Raw genomic sequence first — 17,963 nt, 5'->3', positions numbered from 1 at the left:
CAACACATTTCGTAATTTTAAGTTGCAATAACTTACGACAAGTGTAATGATAGTAATTTATAGCTGAATTTATGTATGATAATAGACGTAGAAGAATTATTTTCTTAGTGAAAGGCAGAATAAAAAATTGGGACTTCTTTCAAATATTTATCCACATAAATCCTCCGTTATATTTCCAGTTCCAGAAGTATTCTAGAATTGTTATTTTTATTTGCTGAATATATGTTGAGACATTGATCAGAAAATCTTTTAAGAAATGGGTACATTTCTCTACATAGGGTGGATGTCCATTCTAACAAATGTCCGGTAGCTTATTTCTAAACTATTATAGATATATACTTACACCTGAAAAAGTACTCTAAATTGCTGAAGGAATCATAATATTTTGTATTATTTGAGCTAAAAAATACTTTTTTTTATAAATATTAAAAGTATGAAATTCTTATGTGCTATTTTATGAAGGATTTTGATACAGCTTACCGTTTGCAATGTTAACATTTAGAAAATATATTCTAGGGACATTAACATTTATAATGAAATAAAAAAAAATAACTCTTCAGCTGCTATTTATTAAGATTTTTTTTTAACAAATCATTGATAAATCGAGCAAGAACCACTTGTTGAATTATGAATCTTCTAGCGGGTGGCTATTGAAATAGTCCAAGATAATCCAAAAAATTTAATTTAAAACTTAATAGCTCTGTAAATTTTGACGCGGAATCTTTTTTGTTTAAAAAGGTAATATGCCATGAATATTTTACTATATATGAATAATATGTTAAAGAGATTGTGGATAGTTTTTGATGAATTAATACACTCATGATAATTAGAATTTAGTTCCACGAACTTGTCTAAAAAATATTTTTTTATTATTTTATAAACCAGAATTTCCTGGGACATTTAGCAATCCAAATTAGTTCTCTTAGTTTATTAGGAGAATTCCATAAAAACTACTTTATTCTAATATTAGATAAGTCAAATCTATATGTTGGAATATCTTTCATTTTCTCTACTTTTTTACTTTCTCATATACGAGGTATTGAACGTTTTATAATAGATAGAAAAATTCGTAATCTGGATTTTGAATTCCACGTTTCAGATATCTCAGAGTTTATAAAATACATATGTGACATTATATATGTCTGGCTGCTCGTTGGTCTATCTATTTATCTGTGAATATGATAACTCATGACATTTTGAGCTAGATGAATGAAATTTGGTATTGTGTATTTATACCCAAATATGTAGAATTTTATCAGATTTTGAGCGAAACTCATTCAGAGAAAGTCTGTATTGGTGTCTGAATATAATTTAGCATGCTAATTATTGTTCTGGAAAATACTCGGGACTGATTCTCGTATTCTAAGCATGATAATATAAAACTATGATATCTTGATGTATGAAATTTGGTACACAGAGTTGATATTATTCATATTCGGAACCAAGTGCTTCGAAGAATTAATCATCTGTTGGTGTGTAATTTCACAAGTATGTAAATGCGAAAATTCAAGACGCAATAAAACAAATTTAGTATGTGATTTTCCGATTATAATTGTATTTCAATTTTTAAAATTGATTCTTGTCAGTTAGAAAACACAGACAATAATTCGACTATGTAAATATATTTTTTAAAGCACAAATTCTATTTTCTGGAATTACAACATCAATGCCAGGGAAAAACTGACAAAAATCGCTGAGAATGAAGTGATGAATTAAGTAAAAAATGCTAAATTCACGCTAAAGATCCGAATTTTGTAACCATTTTTAGCCAATGCTCTATAAGAAATTCGTGACCTTACCAAAGGTCTACAATCTCATGCTGAAGGTTTATGGAATTAATATATTTATTAGTAAGAATCCTGAAAATTTTGAAGCGATCACTTTCAATGGTTTATTATTGTAATTTTGATAGAAAACTCTAGTTTAAATGCATAAATTGAATGAAATAGATAAAAATTAAATAACCACTGTCTCATTTTTTGCTTCTTTGTCTGGTAAAAAAAAATTTCATGAAATTTTTTGGGCGATTCTTAAAGCGCAAAATTAATGATTGATGAAAATGAATTTTATTTGTGCTATATAGTGCCTTAATATTAAACCATTATTATTTTTATCGAATAATTACACTTAGAAATATGACAAAAAAATAGCAATTTTCATTCAATTTTATTATGATTGAAAACCAGCTATTAATAATTTAATGCCTGTATCACAAATTTTTATAGATATCCGAGCTGATTTAATCTAAAAAAATTAAATTTGAATTAATTTTTAAATAGTTATTGTTAAGTTGAATAGTTATAGTTGAATTAATTTTAAAATATTTATTACAATTTGAAAAAAAAATGCATTATAAAGATTTTTAACTTTAAATTATCCGTTTCTTTTCTCCCTGATTAACAGAAGTTACTTACCCTTTTAAAGACAAAAGAACATTACTCAACGTACAATTAATATTTAAAGATTAATAAGGATATTTTAGATACAATAATGAATTTTGCTTAAAAGAGAATAACACAAAATAATTTTCAGTTCCCATTATTTGATTTACTGTGAATACAATGAAACAAATAGCATACAAACATATACAATCTGTTATGTAAAATGAATTTTACATCTATTATTTTGCTTCTTTGATGTACATATACTGATATTCGCGCAAGATGTATCCTTCTTGTTTTGAAACTTGGCCCCTATTTAGATAAATTCTTGTTCTTTTGTCAGCAGTTACACATAATAATTGCTTACTTTCAAACAATCTCCAATTTCTCTCGTGTTTAACATTTCTCCTAGTAACTGCATATTTCATTCGAAGAACTTTCAAGATTTAGCTAATTAACTAATATTAATACAAGAGTCTTAAAATGATCTACTGTAGACACGGCATTTTTATCTTTTAAAAGCAATACACTTTAAATTTCAACACTTTAACTTGAAACTATTTCCACAGTGAAATATGATACTTAAATGGAAGATAGTTTGATGTTTAAATAAGAATTTAAATAAACATGAATATGAAAGTCTGTGAAATTCTGTATAGAGATATTTTAAGTCTACACCGATTGCAAAAGAAAGTTGTGAGAAACATTTTCTAAAATTAATTGATTCCACGATAAAATATTTCCAGTTAGAAATTTGCAGGAAAATATTAGCTTTAGTTAAATTATTAAAAAGATAAATGCGTGCTTGTTAAAACTTATGTATTTGAAGGTAAAATATGAACCTAACCATGTGAAAACTAATATTTTTAATTGATTAATACAATGAGAAGAATTTATTTGAGTGCATAGATATTTTTTTTAGTGTTTTTCATTTCCATTATTTTCCAAATGTTCGTTATTAATTCGTTTTCCAAAATTTAGATAGCCAATAAAAACTTCCGGAAGAAACGATATTTTTCATGAACTTGGAATTTAGCAATGAAATAGGGGAATTATTTGGTTATTCTATAACGATTCCCATGCATTTTTACTTTCTCGTTTATGTAATATAAAAAAGTATAGCAATCGTTAAAAAAATTCGAACTTGATATTTTGACGAATCTCTATGTTTTAGACCTCGATGGTATCAAAAAGCACATCTTGCCAGTTTGTCTGAGAAACTCAAAAACTCTTTGGACTAGACAGTTGAATTTTTTGCATAAAGTCTTTATACCGAATTTGTTGATTTATATCAAATTTTGAATAAAATATGTTCAAAGGATGTTCTTCTGTCCTGCTGTTCGAATACGAGTTAGCATGTTTAATACAAAGTGAAAGCAACTGTTAAATTCGGCACACAGTTTTAGCACCTATAGTGTAGACAAGAAGTGTAGTTTATAGTTCAATTTTGCACCTATAATCTAAATTTGAAGGAAACACAGCAAGGGATTGTCTACCTGTATATCTTCACTTTCAGAAATTTGTGAACGCGATGACTCTCAAACGTAATGACTTAAAAATATCACATTTGTCATGAGATTTTGTGAGTATAAGCATAGTTTTGAGTAGAATTTTTGTTCCAATCGGTTGTGAAGAACGCAACTAAAATATAAATTTCTATTTTTGAACTTTATTAATCGCTTGACTCGCCAAATTCCGCGCCCAGGTTGATACGACAGATTCAGTATAAAAGATTCAATATTCAGTGCTGAATTCATGACAAATGTTAATATTTTGTAACTATTGTAAGCCAATGTTATACAAGGCTTCCCTGGCATGACATATCTATTATTGACATTATTTACAAATGAATGGATTACATTGAAAATATTTACAAATGAAGGACAATAATTGAAACTTTTAAAGTAATTACCGATTGATCATAGAACTGATTATCAATATTTAATTAATATCTATTACATTAATAATACTTCTTCTGCATACTTATTATCATTACCCTCTTGCTTTAACCCTTCTTTCAGGATTTTTTTTTTTTCATTTTTAGTGAAATAAATCATCATGTTCTAGACAAAAGGAAAAATGAATCCTAGTATAACTGTATTACATAAAGTATTTAAAAACAATATAATGCAAATATTCATCATCAAGCAGATTTACATGCTAAGTTCAGTACAAAATCTTCAATGTCCTTCAATTCTAAATTTCTCCACTCATATTATCTCTTTTATAAGCCAAAAAAATCTCTGATTAATTATAAAAAATATTCAAAAAATGATGCGTTTCTTATAACCACAACAAATAGCGGGATGACAAGTTCAAACCCCCCTAAAATGATGGCCACATGTTTTTTTTTTTTTTTTTATTTATTACTTCAACGTTCCTTATTATACAATAGTAAGGGAAAAAGTTACCAGCAACAACCAATTTAAAATACACATGGGTACAATTTTTGGTTTCATCATGTATATATGTATATATATATATATATATATATATATATATATATATATATATATATATATATATATATATATATGTGTGTGTGTGTGTGTGTGTGTGTGTGTTTGTATGTGTGTGTGAAGTATTTTGAATAGATAATGAAAATTTTGATTTTATATCCAAATATTACTTGACAAAATGTTTCATTTTAACACATGGAATTCACATAAAACAGATAAACCTACTTTGCAACCGAAAGAAATATCGTACCATATTCTCGAAATTAATCTTAACTGGTGATAGAAAAGAATCACATCAAAATCTAAATTTCAGCGATTTTCAGTTTTAGTGCCTCCCTGCTATGATCTTTTCTTAAAGCATAAAAAAACTTCCTTTCAAAGGAAAAGCAAAGAAATATAAGAACGCCGTAAACCGCTGAAGAAAATTAAAAATTATTTGCCTTGCACTCAAAATAGCCGTTTCTAAAACTATTGAAACATCAAAACCAGAAACGATGATGTCTCTGAACATAGCCTCGTAAATGGAAAGATAATAATTGATTCTATCGTAAAATAGCAGAGTTGTTGAGTGAGTGTTGCTAAAGGCTTCATTCTACAACCTTGGATCGTAGATGAACTAAATTTTGGGAGTCAATAAACGCTCCAGACTGTCATTCCCCTGCTATTATTACCGTAATAACGGTTTCGACGAAAATTTTTATCTCTTCACTAAATTTAACAGTGACGACGTACTTAATTTCCTTTTGTTAGGTAATGGTTCCATTTATATGCGTGACTAGCTTCCGATCATTATGTGCCGGCCATCTGTCACGGCAAAGGATAAACTTCTTTTATTGGAAGGGAAGCGATTATATACGTATTATTGAAAGAGTGATAAATATTCGGCGTTACCATTTGGATGGAAGATTATAGTGAATATGTGGCTAGAGGTATTCTCGCATTGGAGCGTTAAGTTGCGCATTTATCATGATACCAAAAAAGTCACATTTTGTGTTCCTTTGTTGATAAATGATTTGTCATTCATAGATGTTATTATTTATACGCCCAAGTTTTCGAAGATATTATATAAAAGATGTTACGAAGTTATTGTGTCTAGACTACATGGATTATTGATTCAGGAAAAATCAATATGTATGTTCTTTGAGATAAGAAAATTTAATGTACAGAAACATTTGCTTTCATTTTTTTTATTAGCAAAAAATATAAAATTTAATACTTTTATTTGTAATTTATTCAAGAACAACCTTACTAAAATTAGTAGAAGAATCCATCAAAGCAATGCCAAATCTAAGATGGGAAGTTACCACTACTGTGGATGGTAGTTGCTTCCTTAATGAGCTTAGCAAAGGGGAGAGGTCCTGTTACCTCCAATTCAATGACGGGACTGAGCTGTAATACTTATACAGCGTTAGTGGGCATTAAGACATAGGACAGGAATAGGTTCGAAGTGGTTACGCGAAGAAAAATGAAGGCATTTCATAGAATCTTTGATACAAGGAGAAAACTATAATTTTTTTAAAGCTTATTTTATTAGCAATTTCTTTTTTCTTTGTAAGCGTTTATTTATTTTTTTGGTCATTTTGAATATAATGATATTCACTTTAAAACAGAAATATTTAATTATTTATCAGATTTTATAATATCTTAATTAAAACATGACTATTTTCTTAACTCTTCAGAAAATTTAATAAAAAAATATGATTTTAAATATTTTTCTATAATTCTATAAGATATCGAATAATTCAATTTAAATTTCATCTTATGGATGTTTTCAGTTTGCTTATTCATATCAGAAATGCATATTTGCTTTGGGTTTTTTTTCTAGATGATAGATGTGAAATACAGAAGAAATTTAATGGATTATATAGAAGTAAGAATTCACCAGAAGATTACCTAAAACCTTTTACAGGCCAACTTTTCAATGACGTATGCTTTAACTAATACGGATATGCTACGACTGCTTTAAAAAATTGATATTTAATATAAATAGTTTTATATATTTTCTTCTAAAACTGAAAAAAAAATTATATCTGAATTATATATATATATATATATATATATATATATATATATATATATATATATATATATATATATATATATATATATATATATATATATATATATATATATATGTGTGTGTGTTTGTGTGTGTGTGTGTGTGTAACTACGCCCATTGCATTGTGCGCTTTAAATATTTTTTCTTTTTTTGCATTCAAATTTGCTGAAATTGAAAAATAAAATAACCAAAATTTCAATTTACCACATTCGTAAGCCTAAAACATCCACTATTTTTGAGCAAATGTGGATATTTAACATGCTATTAGCCTAATCGATGATAATAAAGTTATTACTCAAGGAATTAATTTTGAACTAACATTTTGTACCAATCCAAGTTTATACGAGAATAAATTATTTATTTTTTTATTAAATGATACGATTTTTTCTAATCAAATTAAATACATCTGAGTCATTTCAAAATTCCTTCTAAAGTAACAATTTTTCTTATTTTTCTAAATAACGGGATTTATTACTTTAAGCTTCTCTCTTACCATTTTTAATCCCATTTTAAGAATACAGAAATAATATTAAGATTAAGTACTTCTATAAATCTTTCCTAAAACTTAGTAACATTAAAAACTTATTATAAGATACTTAGAAAGAATTATTTCCATTAACATCTTAATACGAAATTGTTATTTCTTTCTACAATAAAATAAATATCTCTAATACCTCTTGTTTAGAAAGAACGAATTCTACTGAAGTTCAGTGAAATGAAAATTAACGCTTGAAACAGAAAGAACTAAAAAAGAGCACCCAATTTCTTATCTTAAAGAAAGAAAAATGTAGCTTAGTTGCTTTCTAAAACTCTGCTTCTAAAGACTTAAGAAAAGGAAGTTAATGGAAAGGATAAAAAAGAATTTTTTGAATAAAAATCAATTAATGGAGGAAACAACTTATATATATAAGATAATTTTTCCCAAGTAATTTTGGTACTAGTTAAAAATAAATAGTATGTCTGCGGAAAGGATACTTATGTAAGAAGATATAAAAATAAACTTCATGTTTACTTCATAAAATAAAATAAATAAAATTGGTTTTCTAATAACTTGTAATAAAAAAAATAATATTCTTCTAATAATAAAATAAATAAAATTTGTTTTCTCCATAAAATTTGTTTTCTTCATAAAATTTGTTTACTAATAACACAAAAATTGAAAAAGAATTGTTGAATTATTTTTAAAGAAGCTACTTTAAAAAGTACAACTTTACTTTCTACAAATAATTTTAAATCAAATAATAAGTATGTTCTTATAATGAAATAACATATACACTGCAGATATAAATATCGGGGTACCAAATTATTTAAAAAAATGTGCAATTTTTGCCGCATTTTTTTTTTTTTTTTTTTTATTTTTACAAATCAAAAATAAGAAAACAAATTAGATACCTTACTAAAAGCTTATTTATTGGGATATGAACTACTGATGCAGAATTGCAAGAAAATCTACAGGTTGGAGAAAGAGCGGAAAGTTTCATTCTATGAGGATTGAGAAATGTATTTAATAGTTTGATTATTATAATTATTTATTTAAAATCATAATAATTCACACTAAACTTCGGCTTAAAACAAAAATGAGTTATGGAAAAATTACTTATGTTTGTTAAAATTAATCAATGCTTAAATCTTTATTAATATTGTTACGGAATTTCCGGGGGTTCGTTTGGATAGTGGGAGTTATATGGTGTGAAGAACGCTCAATCAATAGGCGGCAGTAGAAAATAAACAATGACGTTTATTTACACGAAGACACACAGGACAGCACAAAGACGACACTATATACAGCACAGAAGACGATTATCTTCAGCCGAGACGAGCAGCATACACAGCATCATACAACAGTATACACAGCAGCTCTACTCCGTCGCTGCTCTGCTAGTCTCTGGAAGACGAGTTCTTCACCGTCGCTTCCGACTACTCTTCTACTCCACTGGTTCGCAACCCAATTCACCACTGGCTCACCCTACTCTGACGCTTCCGACTTCTTCTCAATTCACCGCTCCGGTTCACGACTCCATTCACCGTGGCGACTCTGTTTCACTCTACTCTGCTCTGCTCTGTCGCTTTCGACTTCTCCTCAACTCACCATCACGGTTCACGACTGCCCGGCAGCTGCGGCTGCTTCCTTTTATAGGTCTCAGAAGGCGGGGCTAAACGCCTCTCAACCAATCAGGAACGTTCAAGGCGTATCTCCGTTCCTACTCGACGGAACGGGAAAATTCCCGATGTTTCGGGTATAATCTATTTTGGCACCAAAGTCGCCAAGTCACCACATTCGTCGCCAAGTCGCCGCCAAGCTCTGGGACCTCCATTGCAGGTTCGTAACAACTTATTACTTATGTTACTTATTTATATTAACGTGTTACTTATTTATATTTTTCTGATCAAAGCCCGTATGAAAATATTCTTACCATGGAAACGTAGCAATTCAGACTTATAAAATCATGAGTGAAGAACTCAATCTGCTGTGTGTCACTCATTCAATTTAAGAGGGCTTGAGCAATCAAATTTATTTCAAGATGTTTGTATTTTATTTCTGTTGAGAGGCCCATTGGTTTCAAATTTTTATAAAGTACTCCAAGAATTTTAAAAATTCATTTCTAATCCCGAAAAAGAAATGATTATTTTTTTCATATCAAGCAAAGATTCTTGCTTTTCGTTTTGTTGCGCAATGAAAAACGCCCGCGATAAATAGCTAGTAAAATATATCAACTTATTTTTAATATGCCAGTTGAAATTCATTCGTGAATACTTATAAGATGCTTTTCTGTATAAATTAATTAATTCGAAATACTAGATATATTATCCTTTTAGGAATGCATGGATAGAAAACATTTTTTTAATTGTTTCTGAATGATTTGTTGGTTATTCTATTATTTTATGTAAAATAAATAGGTAACATTATTTTTTATGTATTTTTGGGACTTTTTATTGAATGTAATTATGACTATTAATATATAACCTATTTTGACATATATTTGTAAATATTTAATCTTACAAATAAATCATGAGAGAGTTTGATGGTTCGTGAAAGTTTTTTTCATCCTTTGACATGGTTATGAAATATTTATTAAATAAATTATGAACTTAATGGCAGAAACTTCAACCAAATTATATTCAATGATTTTACCTATTACAATAAAATATGTATATTTTACGAATAAATTTAATAGTGCAGATATTTTTAGTTCAATAATGAATTCACATATTTCTTCTCATGTAAAACGTTTATAAGTATAATATAGTTAATTGTGAATACTCTCTTTTAATTTGAGTAATTTATATATGTTACTCACATATCTTTTATGCTCTTTTTAAATGTTTTCAGATGCAAAATAATTTCAGAATATTTTATTCTTTGGCAGCTTTGACTTAATACATTTTGAAATTAATTTGCAGCATTAAAAGTGATATTGAATTTTGAATTTATTTCAAAGGTTAATAAATTGTTCTTATATTATCAATTTCTGATGTTCATAATTAGGATAAAATGTGATTTTATCCTGATTATTTAAGTTATTTTTAAAAATATATAAATAAAGTTTGACTTCAATAATACTTCTAATAGTTTAAAGTGTTAACTGATTATGACACCAATTATCAAAATACTTGTCTCATTTCAGTTTATTTGGTATAATAAAAATTTATGTCGAAAAAATGTCTAGTACTATTATTCCACATTAAGTTTCAATTTATAAAATACTGAGGGTAGTACTAATTCAAGAAACTAAAGTAATATGTCTTTGAAACGTATAATTAAAGTTTAAACACAACTTTGTTTTTTATTTCGCCATGTCGAAAAGTTAATTGATTTTTCCCCATGCTAGAATTCATCATTCCTTTTTTTTAATTACAGCAAACATTCACATTGTAATTGTTTAAAAAAATAAAATTACAGCTAAATGTAGTCAGAATCTCCGTGAAATTACATTTCCGTAAGTGGGAAATAAATTACCTCGCCTTTAAAACAAAATTAGAAAAGCAGAATTAATCTTAACTACAAATTAGTGTGCAGGCAGTAGCTGTTTCAAGTTTCAAAAAAAAAAAAAAAAACATGCAGCATTTCTTATTTTTGCTGTTTTATGTTTTGGATACATATTCTCTGATAACAACTTGAAACAATCTTGGAAAAAAAGTAATATCATCAACATTTTAATCGAATAGAGATAAGAAAGAAACACATTTGCAAAATTACCCTTGGGATGTTTTCAGTGATTTATAGTTTCAGCATACTATTATAAAGAGCAATTGGGATAAAACAGGCTATACAGAAAAGTGTATCAAATTAGTAAACAATTTTTTATAGTATGTTTTAAACTCATTTTTAAGAAATCAGCCCTCCTAAATTTGCATTTCAGAATTAAATTTTAGAAATTTACTTTTTCTAGATTAAAATTTAAAAATAAATTCGAACAACAAGAAATTTCATTTTATGTCCTTCTTTTAAATCCTATTTATTATGTAGAATAACAATTAATATAATAATAGTGTACATAATTTTTTAAATAAAAAAAATCTCCAAAAATGAGCTAATTTTGTAATTTGTATTCCAACTCAGAAATAGAAATTTAGAAATTTATTAAATGAAATATGTTATTAAATCCATATATGTTATACAATAAAAATTAATTTTATTTTCAAATAACAAGAAGTTTTGTCATTCGTTTTTTTTATTAATCCAGTTTATATTATGGAATAACGATTAAAGAAATAATGTTAATTAATTATAAAAAAGTTAAAAAAAAATAAAGTACATTTTGAAATCAAATTTCAGAAATTAAAGCAAACAGATTTTCAGGTCAGAAAGTGGATATTATGAATTTATCGGGTGATTTAAAATTTCATACAATCGTTTATTATATCCAAGAAATTTACTTTCGTTTTAGAATAACAAGAAAATACGTTTCGTGTCTCAATGCTATTTAACATGCTTTTTAATAAAGAATAATAGTGTAATTTTAATGTAGACGCCATTTTTAATTAAAATTTATAATTCTTGTTTTTAAGAAACATCATTGCTTGGCATCCATCTAAATATGACATATACAAATTTATAACATTTTTTTAAAAAATTAAAAATTACTAGCATTATTAAATTTACCAGCTACGTCGTAAGTGAAATATGTTACAAGGAATATGTGTTTCACAGGTGACAGGGAGGAATTAAAATAGAATTATAAAGAAATTGACATCATTTGCTGTTGGCATGCAATTGATTGAGTAATATGATTTTCATTATTTTCTATGGTTCTTTAAATGTGATTATCATCAGCGAAGCCAAATTCAGAAAGATGTCATTTTAATTGTATTTTTAATTATTTTTGAAAAAAATGATTATCTCTCTATTATTTAAAATATTTCACATTCAAAAATCAGCAGTAATAACATTCTTCTTGCATTTTTACTTTAAACGCATACATTTAAATTATGTTTATAATATAGATAAAAAAAACAATCAAACTGTATTGGTTTTCAAATAATTAATTTAAAAAAAAATCGACTCAGCCATTTTTTTTTACATCATCTTTTAAGTGATTGCCTTACCCTCAATTTTTTTATTCGCAACTGTATTAATTAGTACTAACCAGACCTCTCAAATTTAAAATAAATCGTATAATAGTAAAGAGATATATTACTGAAAAAAATATTGATATACTTATCTTCAAAATGATTGAAGTCTAAATATAGTATTTTATTAAACCATCAAACTATCAAAAATTGGAAGAGTTCTACATAAATCTACTATGACTTTTTACTAATATTGACTTGCTTACAAGTTCAAATTTACATATTATGAACCATATGAAACTCTTCACACATTTAAACATTCATCCAACAATATATTCATTTTATTCTCAAGATATATTAAAAATAATAAAATAATTTAGTCTCCTATTGTTTATTGATTAAAAAACACGATAATTATCAAGTTCTTCATTAATATTGGTTAGATTATAAGAATAAATATGTTTATTCACAAGGGAAAAATTGTTTGAAATTAATATATTTGTTAATCTTTCCTATTTACATATTATAGATATCATTATTAATAATATAGAATAATGTAAGTGTATGTGATCGTATAAATATATTTCCAGGATAAGTCATTGGACCAAAAGCTGTATTAATCAGCATAATCATAATATGAAAATTCAAATTCGCGTCGTGGATATATTTTTGAAATTTTAATTAATTAAAAATAAATCGAAATTTCCATGTTTTTTTCGTTAACTTCCGAAAATATTATAAAAAGAAAAGGCGTTTATATATTATTTAAAATTAAAAGAAAAGAAAACGTATATGTCATTCGTATGATACAAATTTGGCACAGTAAAATATTTTCTCTAATAATATTGTTACGAATCTGTGATGCGCCTTCCCAGCATAGTTGGTTCCATAGGAGGTCCCAGAGCTTGCCGTCAAACTTGGCGACCATTTGGCGACTTGGGGTCGAATTTGGTGACTTTGGCGCCAAAATAGATTATACCCGAAACATCGAGAATTTTCCCGAACCGTCCAGTAGGAACGGAGATAAGCCTCGAACGTTCCTGATTGGTTGAGAGGTTTCTAGCCCAGCATCCTGAGACCTATAAAAGGAGCTGCAGCTGCCGGGGAGGAGACGGAGGATTGAGTTGTGAACCAGTGGTGAATTGAGTAGTCGTGGACCAGTGTGTCGTCGTGAATTGAGTCGTAGTCGGAACCGACGATAGAGAACTGGCCTTCCAGAGATAAGCGGAGCAGCGACGGAATGAAGCTAGTGCTGAACTAAGCTGTGCGCTACTGTCTACAGTAGAGACTTGTTGTATGCTGCTGTTTTGTATGCTGCACATCTCGGCTGAAGATAATCGTCTTTTGTGCTGTATATAGTTAGCGTCTTTGTGCTTTCCTGTGTGTCTTCGTGTAAATAAACATCATTGTTTTATTTTCTACTGCTGATTGAGCGTTCTCCACACCATATAACCCCCACTATCCAAACGAACCCTGGGAAATTTCGCAACAATATTTAAGAATATTTTTTATAGCAATACTTCAATGTTGCAAAGAAATTTAAATCATTTTCATCTCAAATATTTTCTTTTGGTATTTCCTTCATTTTCTGTTAACTAAGGAATAAAGATTTAAGTTTCTTCTCATTCAAATTAGGCTTCATTTAAAATGAAATTTTAATTGGACATTTTATTTAACTGTAGATTAATTACAAATAAAGCTTAGATTCAAAAGTAAATTACCACAAATATTTCTTACAGGTTTTTTCCTTATAAAAAGTCTAATATCTTCGGTAATGTAAGTAAATGCATAGAAGTTTAAATTCGTTCTTTAAATTTAAAATAATTTTTGCCAGTTATGCTTAGTTAATACCTTGTAATAAAAATGTCATTTAATCAGCAAAAAAATCACGGAAGATATTACAAAAATTAAGAAAAAGTTGGTAGTATTATACAAAAACTCTGTCGTTGAATGATTTCATTAATACATGTTGTATATTGTAATATACTGGGTTTTAAAAGGCAACTGACTTAGTTGAGGATTAATCATTTCTTTTTCAGAATAAAACTCGACTTTTAGGAGAGATCATAAGCAATTAGGGAAGTTATTGAATACATAATGTGCTACTGCAGTTACAACAGTTATTAATTTTTTGAATGGTTTGATATAATGCCTATCTAATTTTGAAAATACTTTGCAAGAGAAAACACGATTAGCAAGTACTGAATAAACTATATCATTAAGCTATTTCTCATGAAATATTCTCAGCGATCCTATTGGTTGTTAAAGGAAGTTAGTTGGATGAAATAAATTATGGTGGGTTTAATTACTTAAAACTATTATGGATTCTTTGTGCCATGGTAATTGTTGGTATTCCACGATTATTCATAATCCACGGTAATTGTTGAAGATTCATTATTTTTTTATGATTATTTCCGTGATTACGCAAGTAAAATGAAAATAAAACACTTGTGCAAATGATATTTTCTCTTGTTTTCTAGGTATCAACTAGTTTTAATAATTTCTATTATTCTGGTAATCATGTAATTTCTATTAGCTTCCTATTTTGCGCAGTTTATAGATCACAATTTCTAAAAATATTTTCAATCAGGCTATTTTGAATTTTACATTTTTGTAAAAACAGCGCTAGGAAATTGTGGAACTAACTCCATTAAAAAGTTTATGCACAAAATATACCGAATTTAAGTGAGACAATTCAAACAATACGGGTTTAATGTTAGATAACTTGGTGGAATAATGGATGTGAAGTTATATTTGAACGATTTATGAGAAATTAAACATAATGAATACTCTCGAGCGATTCAACTGGTCGCTGAATGCAACTTGTATCCAACATGAGAAATAAAACCATGTGAAGTTTTTTGACTGAATTTTTTGATACAATGTGCGAATTTTAATGAATAAAATCAGGAATAAAATTTAATAATTCTTTTTGCATTGAATTGATATTCTGAAGAAATAAATACCAGTCTTCCAAATTTTTCGAAAATAATACCAGTCTTCCAAATTGATATTCTGAAGTTTGTTTTCCAAATTTTTCGATATTGTAACTTTACTATATTTATTTTTCTCGACAATGAAACATATATTAAACTGAATTCTTTTTCTTTTGACTTAAATAACGGAAGGAAATGTCACGTAAAATATATGATGAAACAATGAAAATATCTTGAAGTTTGGGGGAGCTATGTAATATATTGTTGGAAATTAGAAAAAAAATATTTTTTTTAAAAATTCCAGAATTTATTAGAAATTTGTGCACTTATTAACTGGTATATTTAAAGAGACAAGTTTTTAACTTTTGAAATGGTGTAAAACTAATTTTTCTGTATTAATATTTTCGAAGTAACGGCGTGAAAGCATCCATATTCAGCTTAATTTTTAATGAATTAATTTTTTTTAAAAAATCGCTCTTATGTGCACATTTTCACCCTCCAAGATATATATGTAACAAACTTAGATGAAACGGTTTGGCCTTTAGAATTCCAACTGACGCACACATACACAGATACATATTAATCTTTATTATTAGTATACATATTGAAAAACTACAATCAGCAAATTCTATGTAATGAAATGAGAAAATAAATAATAGTAACAAATAAATTCAGGAAAATGTTTTTTTTATTGCCAGAGGAGTATAGCGATTTAATAAAGAATGTTTGTTCAATATTTTCATTTCAGTAGCACTTATTCCCTTTATTTTGATTTTCATTTGATTTAAAATTTAATAATTTGAATGGAAAATATTTAAGACTTTTCTTATTTCATAGAATAAAGAAGGGCTTTTAATCAGCGCTTGAAGTGTTTCTTTTTATTATAAGCAACATTTTTTGCATAAAATACAAATAATACGTACCTACATTTTCTGCATAAGATGAGAAAATATAATATATTCCTTTGAGAAATAAAATATGATTCCAGAAAAATAAGGAAATATATGATTAAATCAAAGATTTAAATATATTTTAATCTTTAATTTAAATATATAAATTTTTATGTTTTGCATTATTTCAAGATGTTTCAAAATGATAAGCCTTGCAAACATTTCCTTTAAATTACATCTTGAATTGGGCTTTTATAAAAAAGTGTACAAAGACACACACTAATTAAGGTGAAATTTTAGAAAGAATCCCGGAGTAAGCATATCATTAGCAACACTTCCCAACTATGCATTAACTCAAAACATGAAAAGAAAACACGAGCCTCTCAAGTGAATTATGTGCAGAACCTCTTTTAAAATAGAAGAAAGTATCTCAAGCTTAGAAGAAAAGAATTTCTTCTTCGCCGGAAATTTCTTATTGTTATACCTCTCTTGAGCAGATAAGGATTTTATTCTAGATTTAAATCTAAAAGCTCACTGTTCACTATATTTCTAACATAAAAAAATGTGTTTTGGCTTATCTTAAAAATACAGCGTAAAAGTATTCTTTAGATTATGTGATTTTGTTAAAAATACTTTCTTTTTGCTTTAAAAATGAAAAATTGATTCGAGGATTGTTAAATGTTTTTAAATACATTTGGAAAATTTAATGGTTTGAAAAAGAGTATTTTTCTAATGAATTAAATAGAAAAGAAATTAAAAGTATGTGAAGCTTAACTTAAAAATAACTTTTTTCAAAGTAAATGATAATCTAGGCAGTGTTTAAATCTAATATAAAATTTTTCAAACTTCTTGAGATAATAATGTAAATATGAGACTATTTTAATAAATATAAAATATTACAGCAATCTGCATAGCATAATTAAAATTGTAAACATTTTTTAAACGAAAATTAATATTTGCTAAAAATAAAAAAGAAAAAAGAAAATCCTTTTAAAAAAATTAAAATTTGCACATCAAATTAATCTGGAAATTAAAATTATGAGTGCATGATATTCTGAGAAATTGAAAATTATTCCGAGAAAAAGATTGTAAACCATAATCGAATGCTGAATCTAAAAAAAAAAAAAAAAAAAAAAAAAAGCAATAATATTTTGTGAATTATTTCAATAACGTTCAAGTTTTCATGAAGATAAACATGATAAGAGCAAAAATTACAGAACAAACATAGATACGACGAGCCTACGGTGTGAAAATTAAGGTAAAGTGGCTTATGGGTGTTTAAATTAACGGAAGAGCCAAAAGTTTAACAGCAATAAATTTATTAAAAATAACCTTAAAATCCCACCTTAATAAAGAAAAAGAATGCTCTAAGAGCCTGGTGCAGCGGTGACACGTGAAAATGTTATTACGAGCTTTTTATAATGGAAAACGGCGGTGTTGCTACAGGCTTGAGAAATGTGTTGAAGCGCTGAAAATAAACAACCACGGTGCGTCACCAAAAGACGAATATACAGACGACAAGACACAATCGAGACGTTCACGAGCAATAAACAGCAGCACTTCTAGCAGACAGCGAACGCAATCAGAAAACAAAAATGATCATCTCGATGCTCTCAGAAGGAACTCGTTCAACTAATAACATGAACTGAACTCAAATCACTGACACTGTTTCACCCCTTTTTATAGTTCCCAAGACAAGACAGAGAAGATTTTCAAAAGATCATTTT

This window comes from Argiope bruennichi, chromosome 8 (genome assembly GCF_947563725.1).
Source record: "Argiope bruennichi chromosome 8, qqArgBrue1.1, whole genome shotgun sequence".
Classification (NCBI taxonomy): domain Eukaryota; kingdom Metazoa; phylum Arthropoda; class Arachnida; order Araneae; family Araneidae; genus Argiope; species Argiope bruennichi.
The sequence above is the reverse complement of the archived record's forward strand: the minus strand, read 5'-3'. Positions refer to the sequence as shown.